A 12,500-nucleotide genomic window follows, 5' to 3' on the forward strand; every position below is an offset into this window, starting at 1 on the left:
GTGTTAACTCACGTGGACCGGCCCAGAACTTTTTAACTCCCTTCTCTCTCTCCCCCTCCTTCACTAATCCGCCGCCGCTCGTGTTATCTGATCAGATAAGCTCACACACACACACACACACACACACACACACACACACACACACACACACAGTCACATTTAGCAGCCAAACTGCTATCTGGTGCTGCTAAACCACATCCACATCCATCACCAGAGTTCTAACTGCATGCCCTGTTAGAACTCCGCCGCTCAGAACCGGGCCGACAAAGCCCACCAGTCTTTACGGGAGTAGGTGAGACCGCGTCGTTCCAAGACCACCCTCACGCATACTCGTGTGACGAGCGTCTTGTTTATCTAGTCGCTAAGCAACCACTGCGGCCCCCAGAAAGAATGAGTCAAACGCCTCTAGTAGTCACGTGGGTCATTGCAATACCTCTTGACGTCCACCTGGTGGACACATCAGGCCATTGCGCTCTCCCTCTGTGCGCCGCTGCACGCCCCTAGTGGTCGTCACGGTCACCACATTGACCTGCCAGCATCTGCCTCCCTCTAGTGGACATCTGAGGTCGCTACACCTACTGACATTGACCTACCAACGTCTGCCTCCACCTGGTGGACATTCAAAGTCATTACACCAATTCCAGTTATCATTCCAGGCCAGACACACACGTACACACACACACACACACACACACACACACACACACACACACACACACACACACAGAGACACACACACACACACACACACACTTTGTACATAGTGTCGCTGTTTAATAGATTAGATCTCAGTGTTAGATGTCGTTTGCTACTTGAACGTGTTGATTTATGAGATGATTTCAGAATTATTTATGAATTAATACATTTAGTTAATAAACGCCTGTTAGCTGAATTGAACGATTCTTGGTGATTATTGTGTATTTATTGTTGACAATTCACTGGTTTGTAACAGTCTGTGCTCGGATCTCACACCTTCTCTTTTATTTAAGATTGTTATATTTTTACACAGAAATATTATATGACTTAAATAAACCTTTTTACAAACGAGACTGATATTTTAGTAATAGCTATTTCCAGTTTATCTGGTGGTGCCCCCCCTTTTCATTATTAATTGATAAATAACAAATTTATTCAAATAAAATGTTTTTTTATTAATAAATAATTTTTGATAATTTATTTACTTTTAAGTAATTACTCAATTACTTTAGGAGTTGTTAATGAGTAAATGACCGTTTACTTCGATTATTAATTTCAATTTTTCATAAATTACTTCCAGTGATTTATTACTTTCAGTAATCTATTACTTACAGTAATTTAATGCTAATAACCAACCATAAATCCCAACAACCTGAAACAGATGTTAACCAGGTGTGAACGGCCCAGAAAGACCTGATGAGACACACAAGCTGAAGAGGCTCTGACAGAACTCACTCAGAAACCTGAGTCACTTCTCTGTCTGACAAAACAAACTCCTCCACTTCTTATCATCTTCTTATCATTCTTATCATCCTGTCTTCTATCAGCTGTTCTTGTGATGATGTCATGGTTCTGAAAGAGTTCTGCTTCTGCTCCTGTATCCATAGCAACAGTGGATGGAGCTTCAAATAGCCACAGTCAACCATGGTCCCTGAAGGTCTCCTGTGTAGGACATTACAGTCGTCCTTCATCACTACACAACAAGTTGCCTGAAGAGCTCAGTCGCTAGAGCATGAGACTCTTCATCTCAGGGTTGTGGTTTCGAGTCCCACGTTGGGCGGTGCTCTCTTTTCAGGCAGTGGTTCACAGTGAGGAATCTTACAGCTGACCACTCACCACTGTGGCTCCCTGAGCATGACCTTTGACCCCCATCAGGTCTCTGGTTCCTCACCAACTCCACCGATCCAGATCTCTCTCCGTTCTCTGGATTGACAAACATTTTCATTCCTTAATAAGCGTTACTACGAAGCAGGTGATCAACTCAGTTTTTCAACCAGACTGTTCCATCATGATCAGAGCTCGTTCACATAAAATGGGTGATGATGAAATAAACAATACTAACTCCCCTCTTTTGTTCTCATGAGAGGCTCTAATACTCTTCTGTAATCACCAGTTGGTCTGAGCTTCTTAAAAAACATCTCCAACAATGTGTTTACAGTCTGTGGCAGACAGAAGAACCAGACAGGAGGTAAAGCTGTGCTTAGCTGAGAGTTGCATCAAAGAATGAATTCAGTAACCATGGATACATGGCAAGAGCTCCTTTCTGACATCACTGTGATGTCATCAGTCTCAGTATCTCCTCCATGATGAGCAGAACCAAATGAGAAGTGTTGAAATGTTGAAGTGTTGAAGTGATAGAAAAGCTGCAGTGAGAGTCCTGACAGGAACCAGCAGGAGAGATCACATCACCACAATAAGAGCTTCTCTTCATTGGCTTCCTGTTCAATCTACAATAGAATTTAAAATCCTTCTTTAACCTCCAAAGCTCTTAACAACCAGGCTCCATCCTATCTTAAAGAGCTCTTAGTCCCATATTACCCACAAGAACACTTGGTTCCTCCATTTCAGACACAAGTTGTCCTCAATCAACTTCAACACTTGAACTTTGGTTTAAAATGTCTTTCTTTGATATTTTGAGATTCAGGAATTATGTCACCAATGAGCCTGAAATATATGTTTGGAGGTTTTCAGGAAAACTGGAGCAGCTGGAGAAAACCCAGGAGGAACAAGGAGAACATACAAACTCCAAGCCGGCCCTGACTTGAAGTGTGGAAATGTTCCAAACCTGCAGCTTTATGATAATCACTGGAGTCCTTTAGCTTCTTCAACATGTCTGCTCGTTGTTCTAGGAGGATGATTCTTGCTGAGGGTGAGAGAGGTCCTGGGTTCAATTCCTGGATGAGCCTTTTGGTCATCAACCATGATCCTTTGTGTTAAATTTCAAAAGAGGTTTTGACTTTGTGTGTGAGAATCCTCCTCCCAGACCAACCAGCAACATCTTCAAGAAGCAAAAGGACTCAACCAACAGTATCGGGGCTTTATTCACTTTGAGGAGCTTTCAAACAGCAACGCCGACACATTTCATGATGAACTCAAACAGTGGTGCTAAAAGGGGGATAGTACTATACGGGGGCTTTTCCACCGGAAAGAACCAGGTGCTAGTTCGGCGCCAGGGCGAGTCTTCGCACCAGTTCTTTGTCTTTCCACTGCCAAAGCCCCAGCCAATCAGGGGCTAAACTGGTGCTACGCTGGCCCCACTTCGTTGCTGGGCCAGAGCGGAGCTAGACTGGGACCCGAAGTGTCATCAGCTGGGGGCGGAGTTATCTCTGGAGGTATCGCTACCTAAAAGTCGGAAGCGAGACTGTACCGGCTTTCTGAAAACTCCAGCGAACACGGAGCCCCAGTGTGGTTATAGAGAAAAAAATTTAAACTACGCGTGGGAACGATATAATAAGTCGCTTCCTGAAGTTAATAATACAAGGAAACGGGATTATTTCATTCGCGTTCGCGGAGCCGCGGCTCTTGAGAGCGCTGCCGTGCTCCACCTGTCAGTCAGCTACGTCGGCTATAATTTAGAAGCAGTTTTCCATTGTCATTTATTTTTCACACTTTTCATGGTGACATTATTTTAACTAACATCACGTCCAGGTCTTATTTCGCGTTCTGAGACGCTCCAATATTATTTTCTAACCCACAGAACTTCTTTATAATGAATACTTTTGGTTCATCAGCAACTAAAAAACAAACTACATACCACTGTAAATGAAAGCTTGGATTTTATAGGCATAAAATGAGCCTTTTAACGGCTTCATGTGAAAGAGCTTTAATCAGTGTGTTTACGGAGGTTACCATGGAAACAGTTTTAGAGCTTCGTTCTATCACTGTAAACCTCCATTCCTCTCCGATGTTGAAGCATTTGATTCAGACACGTCCAGAAATAAAGTGAAAGGAGCAGAAATTCACTATGTAACGCCCAAATGTTGAAAAATAAGCCCCAAACTCATACACGCATTATTTATTTCCCCTCTATGTCCACTCTGGGGCTCCGGACTAAAGCAAGACGGACGCGAAAAAACACCAATAGAGACAAGAAGAGACTCAATGTTTTCTTTCTCTTTGGTGCATCAGAGGTTCAGGCCAAACTAGATGGAGCGACCCGGACTAAACCCATGAATACAGTCCGTCTCCTTGTACCTGTATGAGCGCTGTCAGCGCAAAATTTTTGAAATCAGTGACGTATCACGTTTTGGAGTGACGCAATGACATGGCTCCCACTTGGCTCCGGTAACGGCGGAAAAAGAACCGGTTCTTTGGTGGTGCTCATTTAAGAACTGGCTCTGGCACCGGCCCTGAACTAGCTCCTGGTTCTTTTTGGTGGAAAAGCCCTACATGTGGCACATAGCGACTCTGTGCTACAAGGAGCCAAGTCGGTAGATTCTGTATTTAACAGGTTGTTCGACGTGATTAAATGATATGATCAATAACAGAGGCCCTGTTATATACGTGTAAATATGTAAATATATGTTGTATCCAACTTTATATTGGTTCAGTTATGTGCTTCTAAATAAGTATGTTTCTTCCATAACATATTGGTTTTTTGGTTCGTTCAATAACAACTGGCCCTACAGTTTATCACATCTCACAATGTAGTATTTAATAGTCCACAATCTATTACAATTTACCATTTGAAGTCCATTTACATCAAAATAGAATCAACACTCTCTGTTCTTTCTTCTGTCTCTGTTTCCATTATTAATCCTACTAATTGATCAGCTGTGTCATTACAGGCTGTTACTGTCACAGTGTCTAATGTTGGATTTACTTTGTTTTAAAGAGCTCTTAGTCCCATATTACCCACAAGAACACTTGGTTCCTCCATTTCAGACACAAGTTGTCCTCAATCAACTTCAACACTTGAACTTTGGTTTAAAATGTGTTTCTTTGATATTTTGAGATTCAGGAATTATGTCACCAATGAGCCTGAAATATATGTTTGGAGGTTTTCAGGAAAACTGGAGCAGCTGGAGAAAACCCAGGAGGGACAAGGAGAACATACAAACTCCAAGCCGGCCCTGACTTGAAGTGTGGAAATGCTCCAAACCTGCAGCTTTATGATAATCACTGGAGTCCTTTAGCTTCTTCAACATGTCTGCTCGTTGGTCTAGGAGGAGGATTCTTGCTGAGGGTGAGAGAGGTCCTGGGTTCAATTCCTGGATGAGCCTTTTGGTCATCAACCATGATCCTTTGTGTTAAATTTCAAAAGAGGTTTTGACTTTGTGTGTGAGAATCCTCCTCCCAGACCAACCAGCAACATCTTCAAGAAGCAAAAGGACTCAACCAACAGTATCGGGGCTTTATTCACTTTGAGGAGCTTTCAAACAGCAACGCCGACACATTTCATGATGAACTCAAACAGTGGTGCTAAAAGGGGGATAGTACTATACGGGGGCTTTTCCACCGGAAAGAAGCAGGTGCTAGTTCGGAGCCAGGGCGAGTCTTCGCACCAGTTCTTTGTCTTTCCACTGCCAAAGCCCCGGCCAATCAGGGGCTAAACTGGTGCTACGCTGGCCCCACTTTGTTGCTGGGCCAAAGAGGAGCCGGACTGGGACCCGACGCGTCATCAGCTGGGGGCGGAGTTATCTCTGGAGGTATCGCTACCTAAAAGACGGAAGCGAGGCTGAACCGGCTTTCTGAAAACTCCAGCGAACACGGAGCCCCGGAGTGGTTATAGAGAAAAAAATTAAAAATATGCGTGGGAACTATATAATAAGTCGTTCCTTGAAGTTAATAACACGAGGGAACGGGATTATTTCATTCACGTTCGCGGAGCCGCGGCTCTCGAGAGCGCTGCCGCGCTCCTCCGCTGTCAGTCAGCTCCGTCGGCTATAATTTAGAAGCAGTTTTCCTTTGTCGTTTATTTTTCACACTTTTCATGGTGACATTATTTTAACTAACGTCACGTCCAGGTCTTATTTAGTGTTCTGACCACAGGCTGAGGTGCTGCAGATGCTGAGCAATGGTGTACGGCTCCATTGCGCTCCGCTCCGAGACGCTCCAATATTATTTTCTAACCCACAGAACTTCTTTATAATGAATCATTTTGGTTCATCAGCAACTAAAAAACAAACTACATACCACTGTAAATGAAAGCTTGGATTTTATAGACATAAAATGAGCCTTTAAACGGCTTCATGTGAAAGAGCTTGAATCAGTGTGTTTACAGAGGTTACCAGTGGAAACAGTTTTACAGCTTCGTTCTATCACTGTAAACCTCCATTCCTCTCCATGTTGAAGCATTTGATTCAGACACGTCCAGAAATAAAGTGAAAGGAGCAGAAATTCATTATGTAACGCCCAAATGTTGAAAAATAAGCCCCAAACTCATACACGCATTATTTATTTCCCCTCTATGTCCACTCTGGGGCTCCGGACTAAAGCAAGACGGACGCGAAAAAACACCAATAGAGACAAGAAGAGACTCAATGTTTTCTTTCTCTTTGGTGCATCAGAGGTTCAGGCCAAACTAGATGGAGCGACCCGGACTAAACCCATGAATACAGTCCGTCTCCTTGTACCTGGATGAGCGCTGTCAGCGCAAAAGTTTTGAAATCAGTGACGTATCACGTTTTGGAGTGACGCAATGACATGGCTCCCACTTGGCTCCGGTAACGGCGGAAAAAGAAGCGGTTCTTTGGTGGTGCTCATTTAAGAACTGGCTCTGGCACCGGCCCCGAACTAGCTCTTGGTTCTTTTTGGTGGAAAAGCCCTATATGTGGCACATAGTGACTCTGTGCTACAAGGAGCCAAGTCGGTAGATTCTGTATTTAACAGGTTGTTCGACGTGATTAAATGATATGATCAATAACAGAGGCCCTGTTATATACGTGTAAATATGTATATATATGTTGTATACAACTTTATATTGGTTCAGTTATGTGCTTCTAAATAAATATGTTTCTTCCATAACATATTTGTTTTTTGGTTCGTTCAATAACAACTGGCCCTACAGTTTATCACATCTCACAATGTAGTATTTAATAGTCCACAATCTATTACAATTTACCATTTGAAGTCCATTTACATCAAAATAGAATCCTCTCTCTCTGTTCTGCCTTCTGTCTCTGTTTCCATTATTAATCCTACTAATTGATCAGCTGTGTCATTGCAGGCTGTTACTGTCAGTGTCTAATGTTGGATTTACTTTGTTTTAAGTAATATCTGGCTGTTGATCTATGGTTTTATTTCTTATTTTGATGGTGAGAGTTCATTTTTATTTTTGAAGTTAAAACCGTTCATTCAGTCTCTTTTTGGCAGCGACCAAATTCAGCTCAGATGCAGATCAGATCCATAATGTGATTTATTAACAAGTGAAATAGGAAACGGTCTGTAAGGTGCAGTACAGCATGGCTCCGCCCCCTCCACAATGTGACAGGGTCTCAGTTATTTGGTGTATAACTAGTCCTGCACTGCTGGAGCACAGACACAAAAAGCTCATCAGGAACAGGTTGCTAGGACTTTTGTTAATGATTCAGATAACTGCTTCCCAAAAAAACCTGCAAAACAATGTCCCATATAAAGCAGATGGGAGAGGTTCCTCAGGGAACAGATGAAAGGAGATTAAAGGAGATTAAAGGAGATTAAAGGGGATCAGCATCTATTGCCATGGAGACGCTGAGAACAAAGGAGAGGCAGGCCCACTCCATCATCCTACCTCAGTGCAAGATGGCGCCAGGGTGTAACGGCTGCCGTCTGCATGTTCTGACACTTCTTCTGAATCTGTTGTTTATCACTGCATTGTTTGGATATTTGTGCCAAAATGTCACCGCGTTACTGGTTTATGACCGTCAGGCACTGATGGACCTAAAACCACCGCATGAGGTGTGTCTAAACCTCAACTTTAATGGATCGCCAGCAAACAAAGCTCATCTTCTGAGGGACCTCTTTATGTCCCGTCAGCTGGATTTGGTGGGCCTCTCGGAGACCTGGCAGCAGGTGTGTGTGTGTGTGTGTGTGTGTGTGTGTGTGTGTGTGTGTGTGTGTGTGGCACCGATCCTCTATGTTGTTATAGAAGCGTCCTTCTCTTGACCTGGAGGAGAGGTTAGCAGCACGTCACCCCGTGAGTTTTCATGTGTGCGTCAGTCAATGCTAACGTGTTAACTAGGTGTGGTCAGGCTGGTTGGGGGGTGTTGCAGTCGAGTTGGGAACGGGATCGTGGGGTTCCGGATCCTTCCTGCAGTGCGATGTGTGAACCCACATTGTCCTTTCAGGACCTTCATGGTGGTGTGAGTGGTCAGCTGGATCTGGAATGGAACCAGCCACCTCTGGTCAGACCACCTCTTCCGTCTTGAGTTGTGAATAACCTGGTATTCACTTTTCCTGCACTGTGCAGCCTTCCTGAGCCAATGGACGGAGATCCGACACCGTCCCTTCTACACAAGAGGATCTTTCACACTAAAGAGAACTCCCTCACCCAGCTGGTCCTGGATCTGTCTCTGTTTGCTCACTATTGTTGGGACTCCGTCACCCTCTCACCCCCAGAGGGAACCGGCCTCCTGCAACAATCCAGTTGGAGGATTTCTTTTTAGGAAAGACCAGACTGGCCCCTCCCCCGTGCACCTTTCAGTTCCCATGCTGGTGGCCAGAGGGACGCCGGGACCCGACTCCAAGGACCAAGGTGTGAGGAGAATTTTCCTTGTAAAAAACCTCCGAGAGACAGAAACACAGGAATCAGACTGAGAGCCATCGGACAAAGTTTAAGAGACGGCAAAACTACACATCATTCTATGGGACAAAACAAGATTTCTCCAGCACTCATGCTTTGGCTAACAAAGAATGGATGAAAATAAAGTAAAATAATAAGGTGAGCAAGCGTTTCTTCATTGCAGGAGCAGTAGAGCAGGAAAAACATCAGTAAAATGTAAAAAACCTCCATCAGAGCTGTGAGGACGAAGACCCTGTCAGGAGTGTTGTTCTCATTCTGTACGACAGGAAATGACCTCACTCCTCCAGAAAGCATCCGACCAACCGTGGGGAGAAGTGGAGCACTAACTCTGCAGCAGGTTAAAATAAAACTAAACATAGAAACAACAAAAACACACAAGACAGACCAACATAAAGACAAACTCACAGAATGCTGACAGCTGCATCGTCGCCACACCAGGTTAGACTAAATGAATGTTCTTAGTGATGACTCAGCAGAAATCCCTCCATTTGGAGTTTGAGCGTATTAACATGGTGCTGGTCTGGTTCTACTGCATCTGGTGATCCATTACCGGCTTTAGTTCAGCTCTTTGATACAAATTGTGATGAGACCCAAAGGATCTCTTTTTTGAGACTTTATTCCTAATTACCAAGTATTAATTAAAACCTCTTCTGTCTCTTCTTTTATTTGACTAAACCCACTGATTTAGAGTGATAACTCTATTTTTATTTAATTTGATCCATTATCAAGAACAATATTAGAAATCTATTGATGATCTGAACCTTCCCTCCTGTTGAGACATGAGATCACCCATGGCTCACTAAAGCAAATATCATTAACTAGTTCTAAGTTAGTGATTGTTCCTTGTTGAACTTCTATATAGATTATGTCTGATAATCAGGATTTTGTTTCAGCTATTACCTACAAAAGTATTGAGAATCACCTCATTAGTAGTGGAATTCAATAAAAACTGAAAGCAAGGCTATAGTAAGACCTCGGAATGGTGACAGTTGTTGAAAATAAACACGTTTCTAGATTTTGATATAAAATGTTGGGAAGGTTATAGAAAGACCTCCAAATGGTGACAATTGTCGAAAATAAAGACGTTGCTAGATTTTGATATAAAATGTTGGTAAGGCTATAGTAAGACCTCGGAATGGTGACAGTTGTTGAAAATAAACACGTTTCTAGATTTTGATATAAAATGTTGGGAAGGTTATAGTAAGACCTCGGAATGGTGACAGTTGTCGAAAATAAACACGGTTCTAGATTTTGATATAAAATGTTGGGAAGGCTATAGTAAGACCTCCAAATGGTGACGGTTGTCGAAAATAAAGACGCTGGTGGAATTCAATAAAAACTGATGGCAAGGCTATAGTAAGACCTCCAAATGGTGACAGTTGTCGAAAATAAACACGTTGCTAGATTTTGATATAAAATGTTGGTACGGTTATAGTAAGACCACCAAATGGTGACAATTGTCGAAAATAAAGACCCTGGTGGAATTCAATAAAAACTGATGGCAAGGCCATAGTAAGACCTCGGAATGGTGACAGTTGTCGAAAATAAACACGTTTCTAGATTTTGATATAAAATGTTGGTAAGGCTATACTTTGACCTCGGAATGGTGACAATTGTCGAAAATAAACACGTTGCTAGATTTTGATATAAAATGTTGGTAAGGCTATAGTTTGACCTCGGAATGGTGACAATTGTCGAAAATAAACACGTTGCTAGATTTTGATATAAAATGTTGGTACGGTTATAGTAAGACCTCCAAATGGTGACAATTGTCGAAAATAAACACGTTGCTAGATTTTGATATAAAATGTTGGTACGGTTATAGTAAGACCTCGGAATGGTGACAGTTGTCGAAAATAAACACGTTTCTAGATTTTGATATAAAATGTTGGTACGGTTATAGTAAGACCTCCAAATGGTGACAATTGTCGAAAATAAAGACGCTGGTGGAATTCAATAAAAACTGATGGCAAGGCTATAGTAAGACCTCCAAATGGTGACAGTTGTCGAAAATAAACACGTTGCTAGATTTTGATATAAAATGTTGGTACGGTTATAGTAAGACCTCCAAATGGTGACAATTGTCGAAAATAAAGACCCTGGTGGAATTCAATAAAAACTGATGGCAAGGCTATAGTAAGACCTCGGAATGGTGACAGTTGTCCAAAATAAACACGTTTCTAGATTTTGATATAAAATGTTGGTAAGGCTATAGTTTGACCTCGGAATGGTGACAATTGTCGAAAATAAACACGTTGCTAGATTTTGATATAAAATGTTGGTACGGTTATAGTAAGACCTCCAAATGGTGACAATTGTCGAAAATAAACACGTTGCTAGATTTTGATATAAAATGTTTGTAAGGCTATAGTTTGACCTCGGAATGGTGACAGTTGTCGAAAATAAAGACGCTGGTGGAATTCAATAAAAACTGAAGGCAAGGCAATAGTAAGACCTCGGAATGGTGACAGTTGTTGAAAATAAACACGTTGATAGATTTTGATATAAAATGTTGGTACGGTTATAGTAAGACTTCGGAATTGTGACAGTTGTCGAAAATAAACACGTTGCTAGATTTTGATATAAAATGTTGGTAAGGCTATAAGTCACAATCAATATAGTTTAATAATCACAGAGCACTTTTGGTTTTATTTCCTTCTTTCTCGGGGGTTTCGGTGGGTCTGCGTTGCTCCTTGTTTGCCGGCGACAGGCTGAGGCCATGTCGGCCGAGCTGAGGAAACTCACCCGCAAACACGGGATCCGCATCTCGACACCTTTCCCCTGCAGCGTGGAGCAGGTTGCTCTGGCTTTGGGGGAGAAGGTCAGCTACAGCAGGTGGAGCAGGTGGAGCAGGTGGAGCAGATTGCTCTGGCTGTGGGGGAGAAGGTCGGGTACAGCAGCGTGAAGGCGGCGGCCCGGATGAACGGCGCCGTGGTGATCTTTATGGACCGGGTGGAGAAGGCCAACTCCGTTGTGGAGACGGGAATCACCGTGCTGGAAAGGTTGGTCCAGGTACAGCCGCTGTCCCAGCCTGCTGTCCGGGTGATCCTGTCCAACGTCCCTCCTTATGCTCCAGATGAGCTCTTAACTAAGGAGCTTTCCAGATTTGGAAAAGTGGTGTCTGGCTATAAGGAAATCCTGTCTGGAATTAAGTCTCCGCTGCTGAAACACGCAATCTGTTTCAGAAGACAAGTATTTATGATACTCAATAACCGGAATGAGGAGCTCAACCTCAGGTTCCGTGTGAGAGGAAATGATTATGACTACGTTGTCTTCGCGAGCTCAGCTGGCATGAAATGCTTCGGCTGTGGTGAGGAGGGACACACGGTGAAGTCCTGTCCGCGGCGGGCTGAGTCGGCTCAGCCCGGGGCCGCGGGCCTCCGCCTAGGGGGTGCCCCCCCCCGGTGGTGGCTCCCGGGAGACGCGGTGGCTGGGGCTCAGTCCGAGCGGCCGATCGCCGCTCCTCGGGTTTTACCGAGGAGACGCGCTGCTGTGACCGACCAGGAGAGCATCAAACACGGGGCGAGTAATGTAAATACACCGGGTGGAGGTGTGAATGTGAGCGTGAGTGAGGAGAGTATGTCGGGTGGAGCTGGAGAGGAAGGAGGAGTGAATGACACTGAATGCAGCGTGAATGAAAGAAATGTAAATATCACTGGTGAGGTGGAGGAGAAAAAAGGAAAAAAAGAAAAAAAAGTGGTTGATAAAAAGAGTGAGCCAGATGTGGAGCAGGAAAGAGAGGAGGAAGGAGAAGGAAGGAGCAACATAGCTGATCAGGTGGAGGAGGTAGGAAGGAGTGCAG

The 12,500-nt window shown here is 43.6% G+C and overlaps 2 protein-coding genes across 5 annotated transcripts in view; one reads left to right on the top strand and one right to left on the bottom strand.

Annotated features, from left to right (window-relative positions):
• Positions 1-12,500, top strand: part of LOC308128180 (NACHT, LRR and PYD domains-containing protein 3-like) — a 182,330-nt gene that overhangs the window by 126,578 nt on the left and 43,252 nt on the right. For 2 of the 3 annotated variants that reach the window (XM_080493869.1, XM_080493886.1), the window contains exon 18: positions 1-932. This exon is cut by the window's left edge. The exons of the other annotated variant lie outside the window; for it this stretch is intronic. The gene's annotated coding sequence lies outside the window, so the exon portion shown is untranslated. Of the gene's footprint in view, positions 933-12,500 lie in introns of those variants that run through there. 3 annotated transcript variants of the gene reach the window in all.
• LOC308128182 (NLR family CARD domain-containing protein 3-like) overlaps positions 1-12,500 on the bottom strand; it is a 180,592-nt gene that overhangs the window by 27,251 nt on the left and 140,841 nt on the right. The window lies entirely within an intron of this gene.

The sequence above is a fragment of the Lipophrys pholis genome, assembly GCF_963383615.2.
Source record: "Lipophrys pholis genome assembly, contig: SCAFFOLD_36, whole genome shotgun sequence".
NCBI lineage: Eukaryota > Metazoa > Chordata > Actinopteri > Blenniiformes > Blenniidae > Lipophrys > Lipophrys pholis.